General features: G+C 41.9%; 1 pseudogene; it reads right to left on the bottom strand.

Annotated features, from left to right (window-relative positions):
• Window positions 1-1,223: 1,223 nt before the first annotated feature.
• The window catches only part of LOC115157709 (protein crumbs homolog 1-like), a 29,114-nt pseudogene continuing 6,730 nt past the window's right edge, over window positions 1,224-23,607 (bottom strand).

Here is a 23,607-nt window from a genome sequence, read left to right as displayed (position 1 = left end):
GGGTGAGGAACAATCTAACATTAAGTTGTACATTTTTTACATTTTTTATTTCACCTTTATTTAACCAGGTAGGTTAGTTGAGAACAAGTTCTCATTTACAACTACAACATTTACAACTCATTGTCAAAATACTGATCTTTCTCTTGTAATACTGTATTGTAATAGGAAGAGCTGCATGTCATTCTGTTTAGAACAGATGAAAGTTAACTTGGCCTTCCTTGGTCGACTCTGACATACATAGTACTGAAATATGTACTGTGTCCCTTTACTCTTAATCGTCCACATTAACTTAAAAACTTATTCGGGATCGGTGTCCCTTCCACGGGACGCTTGAGCTAATGTAGGCTAATACGATTAGCATGAGGTTATAAGTAACAAGAAAAATTCTCAAGACATGGACATATCTGATATTGGCAGAAAGCTTACATTCTTGTCCAATTTACAGTAGCTATTACAGTGAAAGAATACCATGCTATTGTTTGAGGAGAGTGCACAATTTTGAACATGAAAATTTGTTAATTAACAAATTAGGCACATTTGGGCAGTCTTAATACAACATTTTGAACAGACATATTCATTGGACCAGTCAAACTTTGCACACACACTGCTGCCACCTAGTGGCCAAGATCTAAATTGCACCTGGGCTGGAATAATACATTATGGCCTTTCTTTTGCATTTCAAAGATGATGGTTTTCTTTGTATTATCTTTTACCAGATCTAATGTGTTATATTCTGCTACATGCCTTTCACATTTCCACAAACTTCAAAGTGTGTCCTTTCAAATGGTACCAAGAATATGCATATCCTTGCTCCAGGGCCTGAGCAACAGGCAGTTAGATTTGGGTATGTCATTTTAGGCGACATTTTTAAAAGGGGATGGAATGCCCCTAGATGTGATCTGAGGTCTGTTTTTCCATTTACCCCCTAATGGTGAAGGTAAGGATTTGGGGAGGGTATACTGATCCTAGACCTGTGTCTAGGAGGTGTGGGCAACATCTACGCAAAACACTCAATCAACTCGTCGTAGCCCATGTTGGCTCCCAATGGCCCCTAGTTGTCAATGTTGGCTCCCAATAGTCCCTAGTCATCCATGTTGGCTCCCAATGGCCCCTAGTCATCCTTGTTGGTTCTCAATGGCCCCTAGTTGTCCATGTTGACTCCCAATTGGCCCTAGTCATCCATGTTGGCTCCATTAGCCCCTCAGTCTTCCATTTTGGCTCCCAATGGCCCCTAGTCATCCATGTTGTCCCCAATGGGCTCCTCGTCGTTGTCCATCTGCTGGTGTTCCCAGTCTATCTCTGGGCCATCATCAATGTGCAGGATGAGGTAGGAAATGAGCTGGAGCATGAATTGCAACTGCACCAGGCCCAAGTACAAGTAGAAGTCATTGCAGTCAATCGTGCACTGGTCGCCCGAGAAGTTGATCCCACACTCACAGTGGAAGCCATTGGGGAGGTTTTGGCAGTAGCCTCCGTTATCACAGGGGTTTAACAAACACTCGTCGAAGTCTACCTCACACCTGTTACAGACAGGGAATTTAATGAAATACATTGTTATTATTTTATCAATTAAATAAGAACATTAAATATGAATTAATTAATTTAATATTATAACGTCAATAATAGTATTATGCATATACATTGGTACGATATTACAAAACAGAAAGATATTGAGTCTCAATCACTAACTGTGTGTGTGCACAGATTGGTGCTTGTAGTGGCCGTAAAATAAAATTTTACAAACATTTTGGCATTCATCATTCTTTCTTATCAGAAATTTGTTCTTGAATTCTATGACCGCCTCAGACCACTTGTCCTTGTTGAAACAAAATATACAAATTTAAATGATTTATTTTAGGAGACATCATATCAAAATTTTGATTTAAACACCTGACATATGCATTCTTTTGGAGAAGGCTGGTTAAGGCATCACAATATGTGGTTCTGTGTGGCTCAGTTGGTAGAGGTAGAGCTTGGCACTTGTGCCAGGATCATGGGTTTGATTCCCACTGGGACCACCCATTAGGAAATGTATGCACACATGACTGACTGTAAATTGCTTTGGATAAAAGTGACTGCTAAATGGAATATGTTATTATTAGGGCTGTCAGAGTTAATCAGTTAACTTTTTGTAATTTTAGTCCACTCGTTTTATTTTTATCGTAATTAATCGCATTGTCTGAAAGCCTTCAAAATACACTGAAAGCATCCCAAATACATAATCTATACAGATAAAAACAACAATCCAATGTAAAAACAAGTTTATTTGGAGGTTAAAGAAAGTGTGCTTTCTCAATTGACCTATCTTTGCTAACCATTACTTTAGACAAAATCAGGACGTCAATATTCTTGGGTTTTTTTGTATGAAAAATCTTGTGCAAATTTGTTCAAATTCAGGATTTGCAATTAATCACAGCAATTCCTGAGATTAACTCAATTACATTTTTTTGATTGGAATTGCAAGGAAGTAATCCGAAAATGTTTACAAAGTTATTTTCCGGTTCTTGTATTGTCACTATTCCCTTTTTGTTTACAAAGCTCTACTACACAAGCTTATGACTTTCCTAACTTCCTTGTTGAAGTATAAAAATATTTCGTTCACAGGGTTGGTTAACATTTGAGGTTCCTCGGGTCTCCAACGATTTAGGTAAATCAGTTTTTAGCCTCAATGTCACGCCCTGACCCGAGAGAGCCGTTTTTCTCTGTTTAGTTAGGTCAGGGTGTAATATGGGGTGGGCATTCTATGTATTTTATTTCTATGTTTTGGCCAGGTATGGTTTCCAATCAGAGGCAGCTGTCTATCATTGTCTCTGATTGGGAACCATACTTAGGCAGCCCTTTTTCCCTCCTTGAGTTGTGGGATCTTGTTTTTGTGTAGCTGCCTTTGAGCAGCCCCAGAACATCACGTTTCTTTCTGTTTATCCTGTTTATTGTTTTGTTCAGTTTCACTTCTAAATAAAGGATGTGAAATTACCGGCACGCTGCGCCTTGGCTTATTTATGACAGGGAGTTCGAGGACAGTGATAGTGACAGAAGATCCCACCACAAGAAAGCCAAGCAGCGTGTGCTTGCTGGGAAGACGAGCTGGACCGGGGAGAACCAACATCAAGGGAAGCACGAGAGGCATCCCCCCCAAAAACAATTGGGGGGGGGGGGCACATGGGGAGTTTGGCAGAGTCAGGGTGGAGACCTGAGCCAACTCCCCGTGCTTACCGTGGGGAACGAGTGTCGGGGCAAGCACTGTGTTATGCGGTGATGCACACTGTGTCGCCAGTGTGCACTCACAGGCCGGTGCGATCTGTGCCCGCGCCCTGCAGTTGTTGAGCTGGGTTGAGCATCCAGCAAAGACGAGTTGTGCCAGCCATACGCTCCAGACCTCCAGTGCGTCTCCACGGCCCAGTATATCCTGTGCCAGTCCTGCGCACTGTGTCGCCAGTGCGCCTGCACAGCCCAGCACAGCTCCACGTAGGTAGCCTCCAGTGATGATCTATGGTCCGAAGCCTCCAGTGATGATCCATGGCACGAAGCCTCCAGTGATGATCCATGACCCGGAGCCTGTAGGGATGATCCATGGCCCGGAGCCTGTAGGGAGGATCCATGGCAAGAAGCCTGTAGGGATGATCCATGGCCCGGAGCCTGTAGAGATGATCCATGGCACGAGCCTCCAGTGATAATCCATGGCCCGGAGCCTCCAGTGATGATCCATGGCACAAAGCCTCCAGTGATGATCCATGGCGCGGAACCTGTAGTGATGATCCATGGCACGGAGCCTGCAGCGACGGTCCCCAGTCCGTAACCTACAGCGACGCTCCCCAGTCCGTAACCTACAGCGACGCTCCCCAGTCCGGAGCCTCCAGCGACGCTCCCCAGCCCGGAGCCTCCAGCGGCGGTCCCCAGCCCGGAGCCTCCAGCGGCGGTCCGCAGCCCGGAGTCTTCAGCGGCGGTCGGCAGTTCAGAGCCTCCGGCGATGATCCGCGGTCTGGTTCCTCCGGCGACACAGAAGCGGGGGATCAGCGGGCGGTGTGGGGGCTACGCCCCGAACCAGAGACGCCACGTATAGATGCCCACCCGGACCCTCCCCTATAGGTTCAGGTTTGCGGCCGGGAGTCCACACCTTTGGGTGGGGGGGGGGGGGGGGGGGGTACTGTCACGCCCTGACCTGAGAGAGCCGTTTTTCTCTGTTTAGTTAGGTCAGGGTGTAATATGGGGTGGGCATTCTATGTATTTTATTTCTATGTTTTGGCCAGGTATGGTTTCCAATCAGAGGCAGCTGTCTATCATTGTCTCTGATTGGGAACCATACTTTGGCAGCCCTTTTTCCCTCCTTGAGTTGTGGGATCTTGTTTTTGTGTAGCTGCCTTTGAGCAGCCCCAGAACGTCACGTTTCTTTCTGTTTATCCTGTTTATTGTTTTGTTCGGTTTCACTTCTAAATAAAGGATGTGTAATTACCAGCATGCTGCGCCTTGGCTTATTTATGACAGGGAGTTCGAGGATAGTGATCGTGACACTCACTGCAGGAACAATTTGCAGAACTCATTACAATTACATTCTCTGGTGCTGCTCAGACAGTTTATGGTGTTAATTGAGGAAGTAGTAGCTGAGGACTGTAACTGTTTTTCATAAATGGGGTATTTTGTATTGATTGGTGTTTTTTTAATACATTGTACTGGTTATTGTGATCAGGGCACCCTCTGGAATGAGACCATGGTCTCAATGGGTTTACCCTGAATAAATAAATAATTTAAAATGGAAAGTGTGTACAGAGTAATATTAAAGTAACATAAACATGGATATAAAAAAGTTTGATTTAGATTCACTCGTTATTACACAAAGTTTATTGTACATATTTTCACCTTTACATATTATGTATGTACATATTGGGATTATAGCTTTCTGGTTTTGTGTTAAATATACCATTTCTTATTATAAATGACCTGCTAGTAACAACATTTCTCAACTATAGATGTTCTCACTGTTTTACTGTGTGCAACTCAAAAGAATAGGTACAGTGTATACAAAATATATACACAAGTTATACATACATACAAATGGGGTTCTATTAACATTCATCTTCTTAAATTAGAAAACATAAATACCTTAGAAAAAACATTGTTCCCGCAAATACTTTCTGGTTGTAAGGCACAGAAAAACAGCCTTCTACCATGATGGGCTTTCAGTATGAAAGTCAGATCTGGATGGATATCGACATTAAAATGAGCATACTCTATGGTAATAGGAAGAGCTGCAAGTCATTTCATTTAGAACAGATTAAAGTTAACGGTTCTATCACGTCACCTTCTTTGGCTGACTTGTTTAACGCAAGCCATGTTGATACACATACAGTACGGAAATATGTACAGTATCACTTCACCTCTAATCGTCCAGATTAGCTAATTGGGAGTGGGATGCCTCAGGAAATACTGAGGACCGGATTTCTATGTACCCCCTAATGGTGAAGGTAAGGATTTGGGGAGGGTATACTGATCCTAGAACTGTGTCTAGGAGGTGGGGGTAACATCTACCCAGAAAACTCAATCAACTCTTCGTAGCACATGTTGGCTCCCAATGGGCCCTTAGTTGTCGTCCATCAGCTGGTGTACCCACTCAATCTCGGGGGCATCGTCGAGGTGCAAGAGGAGGTAGGATGTGAGCTGGAACATGTACTGCCACAGCAGCAGGGCCAGATACAGGTAGAAATCATTGACATCGATCTGGCACTGGTCACCTGTAAAGTTGATCTCACAATCACAGCGGAAGTTGTTGGCGAGGTTGTGGCAGTAGCCTCCGTATTCACAGGGGCCCGACGCACACTCATCAAAGTCTACCTCACACCTGTTACAGACGGGGGATTTAATGAAATATACTTATATTACTTTATAGTTATTTGATATTTTAATAATATTAAGATTATAATTATTAATATACATTGGTACAATAGACCAAAAGTATCAGCTATCCCACTGTAAAGTAGCAATCTCCCAATTGACATAAGAGTTGACTACCTGGATTTATGTCAACTCTTTCAGACACCATAAAAGGCATTTCATTTTCACATTTATTGTCCAACAATAAATGTGTTTAAAGGCCTTGATTGTTTAATTCTAACATTAGATTATCCAAATATGTCATGCAAATCTCCAAACGTATTTTTGTTTTACTTATACCACTATATAATGCTCCAGCGCTAATTCCGTTGATAATTCCTATTTTATCTTAATCTTCAAGGGAGATGACGTTGACAGGTTATGGTTTTGACCATGGTGATATCAATCTGGTTTGTTTAAATCTATCACAAGTAGAGAACTTATCCGACCCTAAGTGGTCTTGTCTTGTTACACTACATGTAATCAGGAAATGAAGATGTTGTCCTCATGACACAGTATAGTTGACCCTGTTCATTCCTCAGTCATTTAGGATTTTAAGAAAAATCATTGACCAAACCATGGGACACATCTTTAAGGAGTCACAGTTTAAAGTCACAGAGGGTTATAGTGCAATGAACTATATAAGAACCGTTTTTGTATCTTTTACATGTTTTGCCAGTTACCGTTTTTGGGGGGAGTTTAGGAGATTGAAATTGGGATCCTTTGCTCAGGACAAGGATTGTCTTAATCTTCAAGAATGCCTGAATTACATTGAAATTACACTTCGGTTTCATTAAGATTCATTGACACAAGCGTTTACTACAGATGTACTATTGTTTACAGCCATGGCTTACCATTGCCCTATAAAACCTGGCAGACAATCACAGGTGTTGTCCAGTTTAGAGCAGTTCCCCCCGTTGAAGCAGCTGTAGTTCCATCTGTGGCCAGGACACATGGATACGGGCAGGTTGGGGTATCTAGAGTAGAGCGACACAAACATATAAGAATGAGATATGACAGTTAAGAGTCTGGTAGCTGGCATCATGGTTCAAACAGGATTGTTAGCTAGTTGATTCAGTTGATGTGTCTTAGTCACTCTGCGTGAACCTGTATTGGCTTGAGACAAGATCATTTTTTACAAATTACTTGAAAGAACGTAAAATTTCTTACGGTATCTTTTCAATGTACCACGGGACTTCTGGAACCTTCTCACTGAAAGAGAATGATTTTAAGGGTCATTTTGTGTTCACATCACCCTTTTATGTAATATGTCACACACACACAATTGAATCATAGCTTTGGATGGTTTTGTTGTGCTTTGCATATTTGTCTCTGGACATGTTCTCTTAGCGTTTAGCCTTATGTTAGGTTAGAGTTTGCTGAATGGGGATTGGAGGGTTTAAGGGCAAAATGGGGAGTGTTTGAGACTCACTTGCAGAGGGGCCCGGTCATGTTCCTGGGGCAAAGGCAGGCGTAGTTCTGGAGGCCCCTGAGACAGGTGGCCCCTGGGCCGCACTCGTTGTTCTCACACGTATCCACATCTTTCTCACACCTGGCCCCCCCGTACCCTGGCTCACACGCACATACGTAACCCTCCCCTAGGACAGTGCAGTTTCCATGGACGCAGGGCTTGACAGCACAGGTGTTCGCATCATTCTGGCATTGTGGCCCAATCCACTCAGACGGGCACCTGCAGAGGGAGAGGTCAAAGAGGTCCTCACATACCCCCTGGTTCAGACAGGGGTTGGGCGAGCACACACTGGCTCCCCAGCAGCCATATTGTGGGGTGGCAACACCGGGGGTCCTCACAAACTGCTCCTCTTGGGGCCTGGGAAGGTTCAGGTCGGTGTCGCCATAGTAGGGCAGCGGGAGCCCACCGATCTGAACGGGGCCCAGACATCCAGCCAGGTTCCCCCCAGCCTCGGGCCCCAAACCTCCCAAGAGGATGTCCACTCCCTCCCTGAGGAAGTCCAGGCTCCCAGAGGCGGCTTCAGACACCTCCTTCTCTCCTCCCTCTCTTCCCCCGTCCAGGACCATGATCCACCTGGAGGTCTGTAGATCCGGAGCTTCCATGGAGATCTCCACTGTGTGCCACTGGCCGTTGCTGAGAAGGCCTCGGCTCTGGACAGTCAGCTTGGGGGAGGCCTCGCCACTGCCGGCCTGTAGCTCCAGCACCAGGCGAGAGTCTTGGAGGGAGATTGTGAGGAACTCAGAGCCTTTCTCGGCGTGTAGTAGCGTGGTGTCCGTTTGCCTGGTTCGCACACTGAGGAGGATGCTGCTGAGGTGGCGGCTGATCTTCTCATTGCCTCTGTAGGACAGTATGCCGTCATTCCAGAGGGTCACGTTGGACACACCTGGAATGCAAAACAGCAGAGGGTTAATTAAGACGTAGGGATCTATTTTAACAAACCTAACATAAACCTAGTGCTGCCGGTAGTGCTATAGGCCCCGGGTGTGTCAGAAATACTTTTTCTATTTTCACAGTCGGAATTATGAGCGCAATAGCTGGCGGTGGCATGAAATGGCTGGGTTTCGATGAATAAACAAGTTGTAGGTATGATGAGGGTTTGGCCACTCACTGGCCAATCAAGGCATTCCATGGCTTCATACTGCATGTATTTATCTCAGATTGTGTAGGTTATTGACGGTTTTGCATTGTTATCAACTCTAATTTGGCTGGGGACATGGAATATTCTTGTCCTAGTCCATTGTGGATTTATACTAAAGTTTATTAAAGAGCATAGGTTACAGTAATGAGTGATGGCAACATCCAGCATTTGATCAATATGTTTGGAGTGTTGACAATCAACATTGTTGTAATTTGCTTCTCTGAGGCTTCTCCTCAAATAAAAAATACTAGGCTCCAGTAAATTGTATGTTAGCCTATGTATGAGGCACATTCTCAATAAGCAAGATATAGCCTAACCCTACCGTTAATGATGTTTTTCGACTGAAAAATTTGAATATGTTTGGAGGAGTGCGTCTTTGGTAACTGGATAAGACGCACTCTTTGGAAATGGGGATGGATACAAGCCGAATGGAGTATGCACTGCATGTAGTCCTATGTGCAGTGGCGACCCATCATTCAGGCCAGATGGGGTAGCCTCACATTTTTAGCAAAAAATGCCTGTTTGCATGTTATTTTGGCATTAATACATGTCACATATCAGTTTGCAAACAATGTAAAAAAGAATATATTTCATTCAGTTAATAAAGCCGCACACAAACATGGTCTCTTTTTTGTTTTCTTGAGAAAGGCTAGCCCCTAGACTAGCCCCTCGGGTGCTGCGAGTTACCTTAGAAGTGGCCATTCAAGAAGGCTCAAGGTCATTGGCCACAGCTAAAATGACGTCAAATCACGTTATATGTACAGTAGCTTTGATTTGACTGATCATGTCAACATTATACTTTCAAAATCTTAGCTAGCAATCCTTTTTAATCCTTGTCATATGAAGATAAATAATGAAAAGAAATTGTAGATAAAATGTATCAGTGCTCATTGGCCATTGGACATAAACATTAGACAAGTTGGAAATAGCAAATTTAACAATGAGTGGTTTGGAAGGAATCAGTGACAGTGGCTGTGTGATCTCAAATCTGGGATTAAGGGACTCTTTTCCAAGTTTAAAATGAAAAACATTCAACATTGGCCATGCTGTCAATGAAGCATGATTTGTGACGCGCTCAAAACATGTTAACTCGGAACTGCGAAAACTTGACTTCAGTGAGTTCAAGACAACTGGGAAGTTGGGAATAAACGAGCTCCGACTGGGAAAATACATTTTGAACGGTCATCCAACTCGGAATTGTAAATCCAACCTCTTTTTCTAGAGCTACGACCTGGCGTCATCATGATTCAACCTTGTTTTCTTTTCAAAGTTCCCAGTTTTGAAAGCACCATAAATCTAGAGAATGCCAGACTTTGATGACAAAATTTGCCCACGAAGTACCGCCACGACATCAAGTGAGCACAGCAAGGTGTGTCCAAAAATTGTATTGTATGCTGCTGCATCAATGATGTAATATGCCAGGGAGATATATATACTGTAGCTAAGAAAGTAATATTAAGTGTATATTGTGTAGTAAGATGTTAGTAGCCCATGTGCCTCACCCTAATAATTTGGTCAATTTATCCCTCTTAATTTTGCCTAATGTTCTGACTTGGTGGTGCACATGTAGCCTATAACCTGTTTTTGAGAAATGTGCTGGACATTTCAAAAGTGCTAACCAAATAGCTATATTGACTACGTCCGTCCTAGCTCGCTCATTAATGTCTTAATCGAAATTACGGATTGCCTCTTATCCCCTTGTCGTCCCCTTATGCCATAGTTTGTAAATCTCAATTGTCAGTAGAAACCACATTTGTTTAAAGCAAGTCAGGCATATCAGCTATGTTTTTGTTAAGTAAATGAGGCTGAATTAACTTTTTCGCTGCCAGACAAGGCTCCGCTGATAGCCAGGTGTAGCAGTCGTAAGATGTTGGGACTGCTGTAGGGACAGCTTTATGTAGGCCCTAACAGTTTGTGGGCACCGTTTTGTCACCGTTATAGTGCAATTAATGTATTGTTTAGTGTTTTGTTGTGTTGCTGGCCTGCATCCCACATTTTTTTGTTTGTTTGCCCCACCAAGATTTACATGCTAAAAATCGCCACTGCCTATGTGAATTGTGAATAATGCAAAAGCATGATGGCAAGAGCCTTGAGTAGACCCTTTAGAAACCTTTAATGGATAGGCTACCTCCCTAATTTAAGGCCAGGATAATAAAGACACCAGAGGCATCAAACTAAACATAAAACAAGAAATTGTTACAGGAAAATAACTTAAATGTTTCTAAATAGGAGTGTCACTGGATTATTTTATTATCCATCTCTTCTTCCATTTTACAAACATCCAAAATAATAACAGGAGCTGGCTAAAATAATGTACAATAACTGTTTTGCTGCTCCCAGACTTGATATTTTAATAAAGCTTTGGTGATTAAGATTTATTTCAAAGCAGTCTCACAAGCCAAATCCTGTATTGATAGTCTTGACTACTTGGCGAATGCATTGGGCAGGACAAAATAAACTGCCTTCATTGAGAGCAATGGAGGCTATGCTTGGTTTTTAATCAAATTAAACAATTAAAGGCACATCTTTCTTGTTCCATGTGCATATGGGCACTGTGCATCACGGCTGGATAGGCTGCGCTTCCGCTGTCAAAATCCATGCCATAACCAACTGCTAAAATCAGCTTTTGGTTGGTCTTAAATATCCCCACCAGCACATACTGAAATTGGCTCTTTGGCACACGTTTTTAAGGACACAACTCAAATATTGCTACCCCTCCAACCTCAGTGCAAGCAAGCCCATAAGACAGGTAAATTACCACTCTTGGCACTAGGATTTGAAAAAAGAACAAGTTGAAATTGCAAACAAGCTGAAAATAGAGCCATAAATCTGTAACTTAAATATCCTCAGTGGCACAATAAGCAACAATGGAGAAAGTTACATTTGTTAAGACACAACAAGTGGGCTGTTGACTGGAAATTAAATTACAGATTGCATCTATATACATTGTATGTTACAGTACACATTAGTAAGCTCTACTGGATGGGGAACCTTACATGACACTTTATCAGCGTTATCCATCCATATGGTCTGGATTTACTAAGTGGTTGCACCAGGTGCAAAGGTTGCAGTACTTCCGGATTGAGACAGGTTGTTTAATTGGGAATTAAAGGATAAGTTCTCTATTTTAGACCTTAGTCAGTAGACGTATCTGCCAGGAAAGACTGTAAACCATGGTTTGAATTTATTATAATGGATTCTATTAACTTCAGCTAACTTTAGCCACTACTAACCAAAAATCTACGAGAGAGATGGGTGCAAGTTCAATGTTCAACAACTGGGCCAAATCACCTTTCCGTTAGGACTATGACATTTTGAACATTGAACGGTTGCTGCATCTCTCCAACTGATTTTTTTGGTTAGCCTTAGCTAAAGTTGTCTGAAGTTGTTAGTGGCTGTTTAAAGAAATCAGAGCCATGGATTACAGTCTCTCCTGGCCCATAGACTACTTTCAGTGTAAGGAACCATATACGTTGCCTTCGAAAAATATTCAGACCCCTTAACTTTATTCAAATTTTGTTACGTTACAGCCTTTTTCTAAAATTGATTAAATCGTTTTTTTTTTCTTCTAATTAATCTATACACAATACCCCATAATCACAAAACTGAAATATCACATTTACATAAGTATTCAGACCCTTCACTCAGTACTTTGTAGAAGCGCCTTTGGCAGCGACTACAGCCTCAAGTCTTCCAAGCTACAAGCTTGGCACTTCTGTATTTGGGGAGTTTCGCCCATTCTTCTCTGCAGATCCTCTCAGATCCTCTCAAGTTCTGCACAGCTATTTTCAGGTCTCTCCAGAGATCGGGTTTAAGTCCGTGCTCTGGACACTCAAGAACACCTGAAGCCACACCTTAGGTGAACCTAAGTGCTCCTAAGTGCTCTGGAGCAGGTTTTCATCAAGGATCTCTCTGTAGTTTTCTCCGTTCACCTTTCCCTCCATCCTGACTAGTCTCCCATTCCCTGCCGCTGAAAAACATCCCCACAGCATGATGCTGCCACCGCCATGCTTCACCATAGGGATGGTGCCTGGTTTTCTCCAGACAAGACGCTTGGCATTCAGGCCAAAGAGTTAAATCTTGGTTTAATCAGACCAGAGAATCTTGTTTCTCATGGTCAGAGTCCTTTGGGTGCCTTTTGGCAAACTCCAAGCGGGCTGCCATGTGCCTTTTACTGAGGAGTGGCTTCCGTCTGGCCACTCTACCATAAAGGACTGATTGGTGGAGTTGTGAAGAGATGGTTGTCCTTCTGGAAAGTTCTCCCATCTCCACAGAGGAACTCTGGAGCTTTGTCAGAGTGACCATCGGGTTTTTGGTCACCTCCCTGACCAAGGCCCTTCTCCCCCGATTGCTCAGTTTGGCCGCGTGGCCAGCTTAGCCAAACTGTGTTCTCTGGGACCTTCAATGCTGCAGAAATGTTTTAGTACCCTTCCCCAGATCTGTGTCTCGACACAATCCTGTCTCGGAGCTCTACGGACAAATCTACGACCTCATGGCTTGGTTTTTGCTCTAACATGCACTGTCAACTGTGGGATCTTATATAGACAGGTGTGTGCTTTTCCAAATCATGTCCAATGAATTTAATTTACCACAGGTGGACTCCAATCAAGTTGTGGAAACATCTCAAGGATGATGAATGGAAACAGGATGCACCTGAACTCAACTGTTTGAGTCAAGTATTATATCTGTTTCGGCTTCTGCAGTCAATTTGTTGTCTCCCCCTGACCATCTGCTCAAGAAGAAAATCGGCCCAGACTGAATCTAGTTGATCCATGCACTACATAGTTCTTCTCCTTAGACCTAGATGTATCCTCTATTAGCTTGTGTTGTAGTGATTACGTAGACAAAAATAAACCGAGGAACAAACGTTCTGAGCCAGAGCTCGATGTATTTTTGTAAGTGTTGGAAAAACACATTTGCAAAAATGTTTGGGTCTCACAATCACTCCATCAAATAAGTCTATAAAGGCAGAATAACCAACAGTCCATTTAATGTATAAACACTGACAGTATGAATAGGCCGACATAATAGCCTACTCTATATACAATATGCAAAATACAGAGAAGCAATTGCTTTATGTCTGTATTTCCTAACCCGTCTTAGAGAACCCCCAGACAGTTTCACGTATTTGATCTATTCAAGTACAGCACACTTGATCCAACTAATTAAGCAGACCTAATTCAACTAATCAAGCAGTTAATAAAGGGTTTGATGATTAGTGAGGTACCGGTAATTGAATCAGGTGTGCTGATACTGGATTAGGTCAATTATTTTGAACTCTCTGGGGGTATTCAAGGAGAGGTTTTGGAAACATTTCTGTAAATAATAGTGAATTCTGCAGACTGGAATTTGATTGATAATCTCTTTATAATCTGTACAGAAAGGGATTCTCGAACTAACAACTCACACTCAAAGCCCTGGGAGAGGGACTGGCAGGCTGCAGTCGAGGGGCATGGAGACAGCTCACACCACTTGACCTCCTCACAGCAACGCCCTCCAGTGTTGGGAGGACAATTGCAGATGAAGTCGTCCCACATGGAGTAGCACACTCCGCTGTTCAGACACGGGTTTTTCTGTAGGAGACAAACAATAACTCTGTCAAGCAGTTGACTTTGTCATGGCGGGGCAACTGTGTTGGGTCATGGGGCAACTGTGCTGTGTCATGGGGCAAATATGTTGTCAAAGAGAATATGAATGAAGAGTTCCAGGATCTGCTTCTCCAATAGACATCCTTAATCACACTTATAGGTGATGTCATTAGCAAGCTAAGCTCATGCTCAGAAATGAGAGAAAAGGGACAGACCAAGCAGGCAACGAAAGACTGAACTGAGTATGGTCGAGATATTGGAGGGTTTATTTTCCTAAACCTTAAATTACTCTACATGACCAAAAGTATGTAGACACCTGCTCGTTGAACAAATCTCATTACAAAATCGTGTGCATTAATGTGGAGTTGGTCCCCCCTTTACTTTTATAACAGCCTTCACTCTTCCGGAAAGGCTTTCCACTAGATGTTGGAACAGTGCTGCGGTGACTTGCTTCCATTCAGCCACAAGAGTATTAGTGAAGTCGGCATTTCAATTCATCCCAAAGGTGTTCGATGTGGCTGAGGTCACGTCTCTGTGCTGGCCAGTCAAGTTCTTCCACACCGATCTCAACAAACAATTTCTGTATGGACCTCGCTTTGAGCAGGGGGCATTGTCATGCTGAAAAAGGAAAGGGCCTTCCCAAAACTTGCCACAAGGTTGGAAGCACAGAGTCATCTAGAATGTCATTGAACGCTGTGGCATTAAGATTTCCCTTCACTGGAACTAAGGGGCCTAGCCTGAACCATGAAAAACAGCCCAGGCCATTATTCCTCCTCCACCAAACTTTACAGTTGGCACTATGCATTCGGGCAGGTAGTGTTCTCCTGACATCCGCCAAACCCAGATTCGTCTGTCGGACTGCCAGATGGTGAAGAGTGATTCATCACTCCAGAGAACATGTTTCCACTGCTCCAGAGTCCAATGAAGGTAAGCTTTACTCCACTCCAGACGACTCTTGCCATTGTGCATCGGGATCTTAGGCTGATCGGCCATGGAAACCCATTTTTCATGAAGCTCCCCAAGAAGAGTTATTGTGCTGACGTTGCTTCCTGAGGCAGTTTGGAACTCGGCAGTGAGTGTTGCAACCAAGGACAGACAATCTTTACGTGCTGTGTGCTTCAGCACTCGGCGGTCCCATTCTGTGAGCTTGTGTGGCCTACCACTTCGCGGCTGAGCCTTTGCTGCTCCTAGATGTTTCCACTTCACAATAACAGCACTTACAGTTGACCGGTGCAGCTATAGCAGTGTAGAAATTTGACAAACTGACTTGTTGGAAAGGTGGCATGCTATGATTGTGCCATGTTGAAAGTCACTGAGCTCTTCAGTAAGGTCATTCTACTGCCAATGTTTGTCTATGGAGATTGCATGGCGGTGTGCTCGATTTTATACACTTATCAGCAATGGGTGTGCTGAAATAGCTGAATCCACTAATTTGAAGGGGTGTCCACATACTTTTGTGTATATAGTGTATTTACAAAGTAAGAGAATCAAAACCATAATGTGCATAAAATAGAATACATACAGTATAAGGTCTGTAAATAAATACAAGTGAACTGATCTTAAGCTTGAGGTTAAACTGAGGTCTACATATCAAAACTCATTCCGCTACCTGAGAATAGTAAAGCCCCCTTTACTGGCTCAAATAGCCGACCAATCAGCCTGTTACCAACCCTTAGTAAAGTTTTGGAAAAAATAATGTTTGACCAGATACAATGCTATTTTACAGTAAACAAATTTACAACAGACTTTCAGCACGCTTATAGGGAGGGACATTCAACAAGCACAGCACTTACACAAATTACTGATGATTAGCTCAGAGAAATTGATGATAAAAAGTTTGGGGGGGGGGGCTGTTTTGTTAGACTTCAGTGCGGCTTTTGACATTATCGATCATAGTCCAGAAAAACTTGTGTTATGGCTTTACACCCCTGCTATATTGTGGATAAAGAGTTACCTGTCTAACAGAACACAGAGGGTGTTCTTTAATGGAAGCCTCCAACATAATCCAGGTAGAATCAGGAAATCCCCAGGGCAGCTGTCTAGGCCCCTTACTCTTTTCAATCTTTACTAACGACATGCCACTGGCTTTGAGTAAAGCCGGTGTGTCTATATATGCTACTACAGCTGAAATGACTGCAACACTTAACAAAGAGCTGCAGTTAGTTTCAGAGTGGATGGCAAGGAATAAGTTAGTCCTAAATATTTCAAAAAGTTAAAGCATTGTATTTGGGACAAATAATTCACTAAACCCTAAACCTCAACTAATTCTTGTAATAAATAATGTGGAAATTGAGCAGGATGGGGAGAAGTCTGTCCATAATAAAGCTCTACCTGCTCTACCTTCTTAACAGCACTATCAACAAGGCAGGTCCAACAGGCTCTAGTTTTGTGGCACCTGGATTTCCTGTTCAGTCGTGTGGTCAAGTGCCACAAAGAGGGACTTATGAAATGTTCAATTGGCTCAGAACTGGGCAGCACGGCTGGCCCTTGGATGTACACAGAGATCAATCATTAATACTATGCATGTCAATCTCTCCTGGCTCAAAGTAGAGGATATATTGACTTCATCATTACTTGTATTTGTGAGAGGTATTGACATGTTGAAAGCACCGAGCTGTTTGTTTAAACGACTAGCACACAGCTCTGACACCAATGCATACCCCACAAGACATGCCACCAGAGGTCTCTTTGCAGTCCCCAAGTCCAGAACAGACTATGGGAGGCACACAGTACTACATAGAGCCATGACTACATGGAACTCTATTCCACATCAGGTAACTGATGCAAGCAGTAGAATCAGATTTTAAAAAACGGATAAAAATACACCTTATGGAACAGCAGGGACTGTGAAGCAACACAAACATAGGCACAGACACATGCATACACACACACGCACACATGGATTTTGTGTTGTAGGTATGTGGTAGTGGAGTATGGGCCTGAGGGCACACACTTAGTGTGTTGTGAATTCTGTAATGAATGTATTGTAATGTTTTTAAATTGTGTAACTTCCTGAATTTTGCCGGACCCCAGGAACAGTAGCTGCTGCTTTGACAACAGCTAATGGGGATCCATAATAAATACAGATACAAATAGCAGAACAGGAGCTACCCAAATGAAGGGTTAACGAAAGCATTTCGGACAGTTCCAAACATCTGAGGCAGGAAGGCTGTGAAGATACACATATAATTCATCCAAGGATGTCACGTCCTGACCATAGAAAGCTTTTATTTTTCTATGGTGGAGTAGGTCAGGGCGTGACTGTGGGGTTGATTTGGTTTAATTATTTCTATGTGGGGTTCTAGGTTTGATTTTCTATGTTGGTGATTTGTATGATTCCCAATTAGAGGCAGCTGGTTATTGTTGTCTCTAATTGGGGATCATACTTCAGTAGCATTTTTTCAGTAGCATTATGGGATATTGTTTATGTTTAGTTGCCTGTTAGCACTGCATTGTCGTCACGGTTCGTTTATTCTTTATTGTTTTGTATTTTGCTAAGTTTCACTTTTTAATAAATTATGTGGAACGCTACTCACGCTGCGCCTTGGTCCGATCATTCCAACGAACGTGACAAAGGATCTAATCTTTTAACATGTTTACCATAAATATGATTTTAGTTATGTATTATCATAAACATGATTTGTTTTAATTAACTCCATTTTAAATAGTACATTCTAGCATATTTTAACATGGGGAAATCCATTTCCCCTACATGCTGGATGGAGGTGGTATCACCCGACACCCCTCGATTCAGGATAATAGGAAGTGACAATGAGGGACACGCCCTCTAACAAGAATACCTGGCAACCATGCTGCAGACATGGCACCACACCAAAAAAGAGCTGCAAGAATGTAACAAATGAAGAGTCTCATTCCGAAATGCGCTATATCCATTTTCAGAAATGTTGGTACATTTGTTTTTATTGTGTAGCCCTTTCCACTCTCAGCCAGTCATCCTGTATACGGGTTTAAAGTGTCAGATTTGGTCATTGATAAGCGCCTGAATTGAAACGGAGTAGCTGTACAGTAACATGCTATACATGAAGTCAGGGCTCTGCTTCACAGCGCTGTATGGGTTTTGACTGACAGCCGCTATAAACTTGAGCACCGTGCGCCACAAGAATATGCCCCTATCCCTCCCGCTACATTTGCACATTTGTTGTCTGAGTGAGGGAAATGTGTTCTGAAAGATGAGAGGTTGAGGATTATAATGAATACCACTTTGATGTCATACAAGCAATCCACACACCCATGAGTCCAAATGTGCACTTCACATTTCAATATCATAAAACTCATGTCATTACAGTATCAACATATATGATCACTATGTTTGATCCACAGTTGCAAAGATAACATGCGTTATACCCTGGGTTGTCCTGAACACAATGAGCCTGTTTGTCATGTTGTGAATAAAATACGTCACGGAACACGCACTTGAATGAACTCATGACTCCTTTCTATGCGCACCAACATTACAATCTGACTGCCTGAGGTGCCTTTTGAAAGCCAAAACCTGCAAGATTGGATTTTAAACTTAGCTAGCCATGTTGGAACATTTAATAATGGAACATTTTTGGATTGCGTAAACAACGACAGTAATTGTGGGATAGTGGTGACGCAGCACACTGGGCACACACTGGTTGAATCAACATTGTTTCCAAATTGTTTTCATTTCAATGACATAACGATAAACCAACGTGGAATAGATGTTGAATTGACTTTAGTGCCCAGTGGCAGGGCTTTGTTCCAAACAAAAAACTACAAGTGTGCTTTCTTCAGTTCCTTAATGGGGAAAAAAATGCACCTTATAGTTGAGGCTCTTTCCTTAGGTCATAAACGTGCATTGAAATTATTAGCCTGAACTGTGCACAGTTTGGAGAGGTGTGTGGCCATTAGGAAACACCACTTAGAGCTCTCACTCAAACCCGTGTAATATTTTTTTCTTATTATCTTGCACCTACTCCAGAATGTCAATGAATATTCGTATTTTGCCACTTTAAACTCCAAGGCATTTTTATACAAATATTTCTAGTAAGTTGAACCCAAGTCAATGAAAATACATTATTACTTAAAATGTTTGTGGTACTGACTCAAAACTAAATGAGAAGTTACACCAACTCTCTTTTAAAAGTATTTTTCCCAGCATGCTCTACTACAGGTTGATACAACTATTTTTTTGCATGTACATTGAGTGATTGATTGATTAATCTTATACTAAACAAAGATAAATAATATATATATATATATATTTTTAAACTAATCCAATCATTTAGTTAGAATTTTTACACCCGTTATTAAAATGGTTGTTTCAGTTTAAATGGCTTCGGTAGTCTGCTCCCACTGTTCCTAACCCTAGCAATCATTATGAATGCAGGTTGCAGGTGAATACAAATTTCAACTGTTGGATATCCTAGCAGGGCTGATGTGGCCTGTTACTTTGAGTTTCAGGCCACTGTATAGGGTAATGCTAGGCTTCAAAATGAGGTCTTATGAGATATGTATTGTCATAAAGAGTTTAATTATAATGATAACATTCACCTGGGAACTCACTTGGTGAAGGCCACAGGGTTGAAAATGAACAAATTCATCAACCATGACTCTGTCACTATCAAATACAGTCATGGGTGGTAAAGTCTACAGTTCACTCAAGGCCTGGCTTAGTGGGGGCGTTACATGCTCAGTAATAATTTGGTATCAAACTGATTATGGCAGTAGGCAGATTATGCAATAGTCATTTAAACAGTTTACTCTGCTTATCTTAATTGGCATAAAGGCAAAATCGAAGTAAGCATACACCGATTAAAACACCTTGTTTTCAGAGAAATGTTTTTAATTATTTGGACAGGCGGGGAACTCCAGTACAGTAGGTGACGTTAATGCACAATAAGGTTGGATGCCAGATGCCGATAAACCCCACAAAAGAAGGGGCGGGGGCGACAATGGGTAGCTAGCTAGCCGTACACCGGTAGACAGTCTCCTTTGTCCCCACCTGTCGGGCACTGTTTTCCCGCAGTTCTGTTTACGATGGGCAGGTGTTCAGCAGGAGGGAGTGAAGAACACTGTGTACTAGCTTAGCCAGCTAGTCCAGTACACAGATGGCGGGTGCGAGTTAGTTAGCTAACTAGCATGCTAGCACACGGTATAGCAAGCTAGCTAGTTAGCTACCACACTGTGTCGCCCCAGTCTCCCACCTGATGTGCTAGCGGGAGGCGGGGGCGGCCGGTAGAGTGTCCTTTTCCCCCGGCTGTCGGGCACTGTTTTCCCGCAGTTCTGTTAATGATGGTGAGGGCAGGTGGGAGCGAAGGACGCTGTCTACCGCTTTCGCTCCTACTAGTTAGCAAGGAGGACTCCAGAGACGGGAGCAAAATAACTTAGATAATACTTTTATTTCCCTTTTGACCTACAGTACCAGTCAAAAGTTTGAACACACTCATTCAAGGGTTTTTCTTTATTTGACTATTTTCTACATTGTAGAAGACATCAAAACTATGAAATAACACATATGGAATCATGTCACCAAAAAAGTGTTAAACAAATATATTTTTTATTTTATATTTGTGATTCTTCAAAGTAGATCATTTATTTGCCTTGATTTGTTTAACACTTGGTTACTACATTATTCCATATGTGTTATTTCATAGTTTTGATGTGTTCACTATTATTCTACAATGTAGAAAATAGGAAAAATAAAGAAAAACACTTGAATGAGAAGTTGTCCAAACTTTCGACTGGTACTGTACATTCAAAAGTGTCACATGCATGAAGACGTTGTGCGTATACCCACATGCAGGATCGCCCCGAATTGCGGGCTGCGGTTGCACACTATTTATTTGATCTGTGCATGTGGTAGCACTAGCCGAGCGAGCCTACCTCTCTAGCTTGAGTGAAGTGAGTTCAAAACAACTGAATGTATGCGTCTTAGAAGTAGTTTTCACATACAAACTTTACATGTCCGAACTCAGAATCAAATATGCTCAAACATTTTAATCAAACTATTATATTAATCTAACTATTCACAATAATCGCATTATTGTGTGCATGTAACAGTACTCAGTAGCTACTATTGGTTTGACTAATGACTAAAAAATCACTTTATGTAACTGTACTCAGATATATTTAGTGAAACAGGTTTCTTGAAAGGGTTTGAGTAATGACAGGGCCGATAACTATTATACGTGTGTCTCAGGTCTCAGCCGCTCTCTTTGAGCTCTAGGGCTAGGCTAAAGTCAACACAGATAGAATGCTTCTGAATTTTTGCTTTGGGTGTAGTTAACTGTTTTGCATTTACTGATTTATATTTGAGTTAAGGCTAACTGATACAATTGAGGTAATCACTTTCCTACATTTAAAGTGAAGTTAGTAATTTCTATATTCGATAAACAGTTCTCGATCATGTAAAATTTTTACTTTACTCACCAAGAAAGTATATTTGTTTACATCTCAATGACTAATGTTAATATACAGAGTCTGAACACCAAAGGCCTTAATTCGTCTTTCAAGAGATTATGGAGTTTTGATTTATTCAAACGAAAATGCATAGATACTGATTTTATTCAAGAAACTCGTCTAAAACAAGATGTAAAACGGTTTCTGAACAGGAATTATTGCACACTCGTGCACATTCGAAAACCAGGGGCGTTTTGATGGAAATATACTGTTTCGTAACTATCACTTTGAATGGTGCAAGACTCTGTCTGGTGTCGGTATATGCACCTCAAAAAAATCTAAAACTCAAAATGCTGGACTTTACAGACACAGCCATAATAATGGCGGGCAATTTTAATCTCCTTCTCAACCCGCACTTAGATTCTTCTCACAGTGTTATTACTGTAACACCCAATGCAGGAGATGAGAAGCAGGTATAGGGAGTGAGCCATTTAATATAGACGGAACAGTGTCTGGACATAAACACGACAAACAATGCTATTGCAGGGAATACAGAGGAGCAGACATATATGCAGGGGCAATCAACAAAGTGAGGGAATCCAGGTGAGTCCAATGACTGCAGCTGCGCGTAATAATGGTAACAGTTGCATATGATGACGGGTATCCTGGCCCTCAAGCGCCAGGGAGGGGGAGCGGGTGTAGGCGTGACAATTCCATCCCGTTTGACCGCTTCAACTTACTTCCAATCATTCCTAAAGGAGCTCAACATTGTTGACACGTGGCGACTAAAAAAAAAATCTGCAAAGGTTACACCTTCTCTGGAAAGCACAAAACCTGCTCTTACATGGATTACATCTTTATTTCCATACATTTATTTCAAAAAGAATTACAGAATTTCTACACCTAAACTCTAAAACAACGAATAACCCTCGTTACCTTTGGGAAGTCACTAAATGTTTCATTAGAGGAGCTTGTACTTCATTATCCAATTTCAATAGAAACTGTTATTCTGAAATTGCTTGTTTGGAGAAAGAAATAGCAGAAACACTACAAAAATAACAATTCCAAATAGACAGAACTAAACAATTTGCCTCTCTAAACCCAGAATATGAAACATTCACAAATGCTAAAGGTGAATTCTTATACTTACAAACTAGACAATCGAATTATGAAAATGCAGATAGACCTAGCAGGCTCTTGGAGCTTAAACAATCTGAATGTCTAGCCTCTATCGATGCCATCAAAGACTCCAATGGAACCTTATGCTCTTCACCCTCCCACATTAATCAGGTGTTAATCTCTACACATCCAAATCTTCTTAAGATCCTGATTTACCAACCTCATCTGAACTACTTGAGATTTCCATCTCGTTACAACAAGCGGAAGAACATGAATGTCCCATTTCAATCCATGAACTGAAATTGGCCGCCTTATCTATGCAGAAAAATTATAATCCCCAGGCCTGGAGGGATGCCTCTAAAACTCCTGTTAGCACTTTGGTATTTAATTGGCCATTACTTTTAAATTCAATAAACCAGTCTTTACAAATGGGTTCTTTCCACTGGGACCAAAAAAACAGCCCTAATTTCCCTATTTCTTAAGAAGGATAAGGACTCTCTTGAATGCTCAAGCTATAGATAGGCCTATTGCACTTTGAACAGCTATTTTAAAATCTATTCTAAGGTGCTGACAAAGAGATTGGAGAAGCAGGTGCATGGTTTGATCCATTTTGATCACGTCTTATGAGAGGCAGACTCGTCTGAGATAATATCCAATGTCGCTTTCATGCTCCTGTGCACAATCTTCCTGTGCAGTGCTGTTCCTTGGTGCTGTCCCTTGACCGCTTAGAATGGACATACAGTGAGGGGGAAAAGTATTTGATCCCCTGCTGATTTTGTACATTTGCCCACTGACAAAGAAATGATCAGTCTATCATTTTAATGGTAGGTTTATTTGAACAGTGAGAGACAGAATAACAACAACAACATCCAGAAGAACGCATGTCATAAATGTTATAAATTGATTTGCATTTTAATGAGGGAAATAAGTATTTGACCCCCTCTCAATCAGAAAGATTTCTGGCTCCCAGGTGTCTTTTATACAGGTAACGAGCTGAGATTAGGAGCACACTCTTAAAGGGAGTGCTCCTAATCTCAGTT

The sequence above is a fragment of the Salmo trutta genome, chromosome 21, assembly GCF_901001165.1.
Source record: "Salmo trutta chromosome 21, fSalTru1.1, whole genome shotgun sequence".
Classification (NCBI taxonomy): domain Eukaryota; kingdom Metazoa; phylum Chordata; class Actinopteri; order Salmoniformes; family Salmonidae; genus Salmo; species Salmo trutta.
Note: the sequence above shows the minus strand (reverse complement) of the source record. Positions and strands in the feature narration are given on the sequence as shown.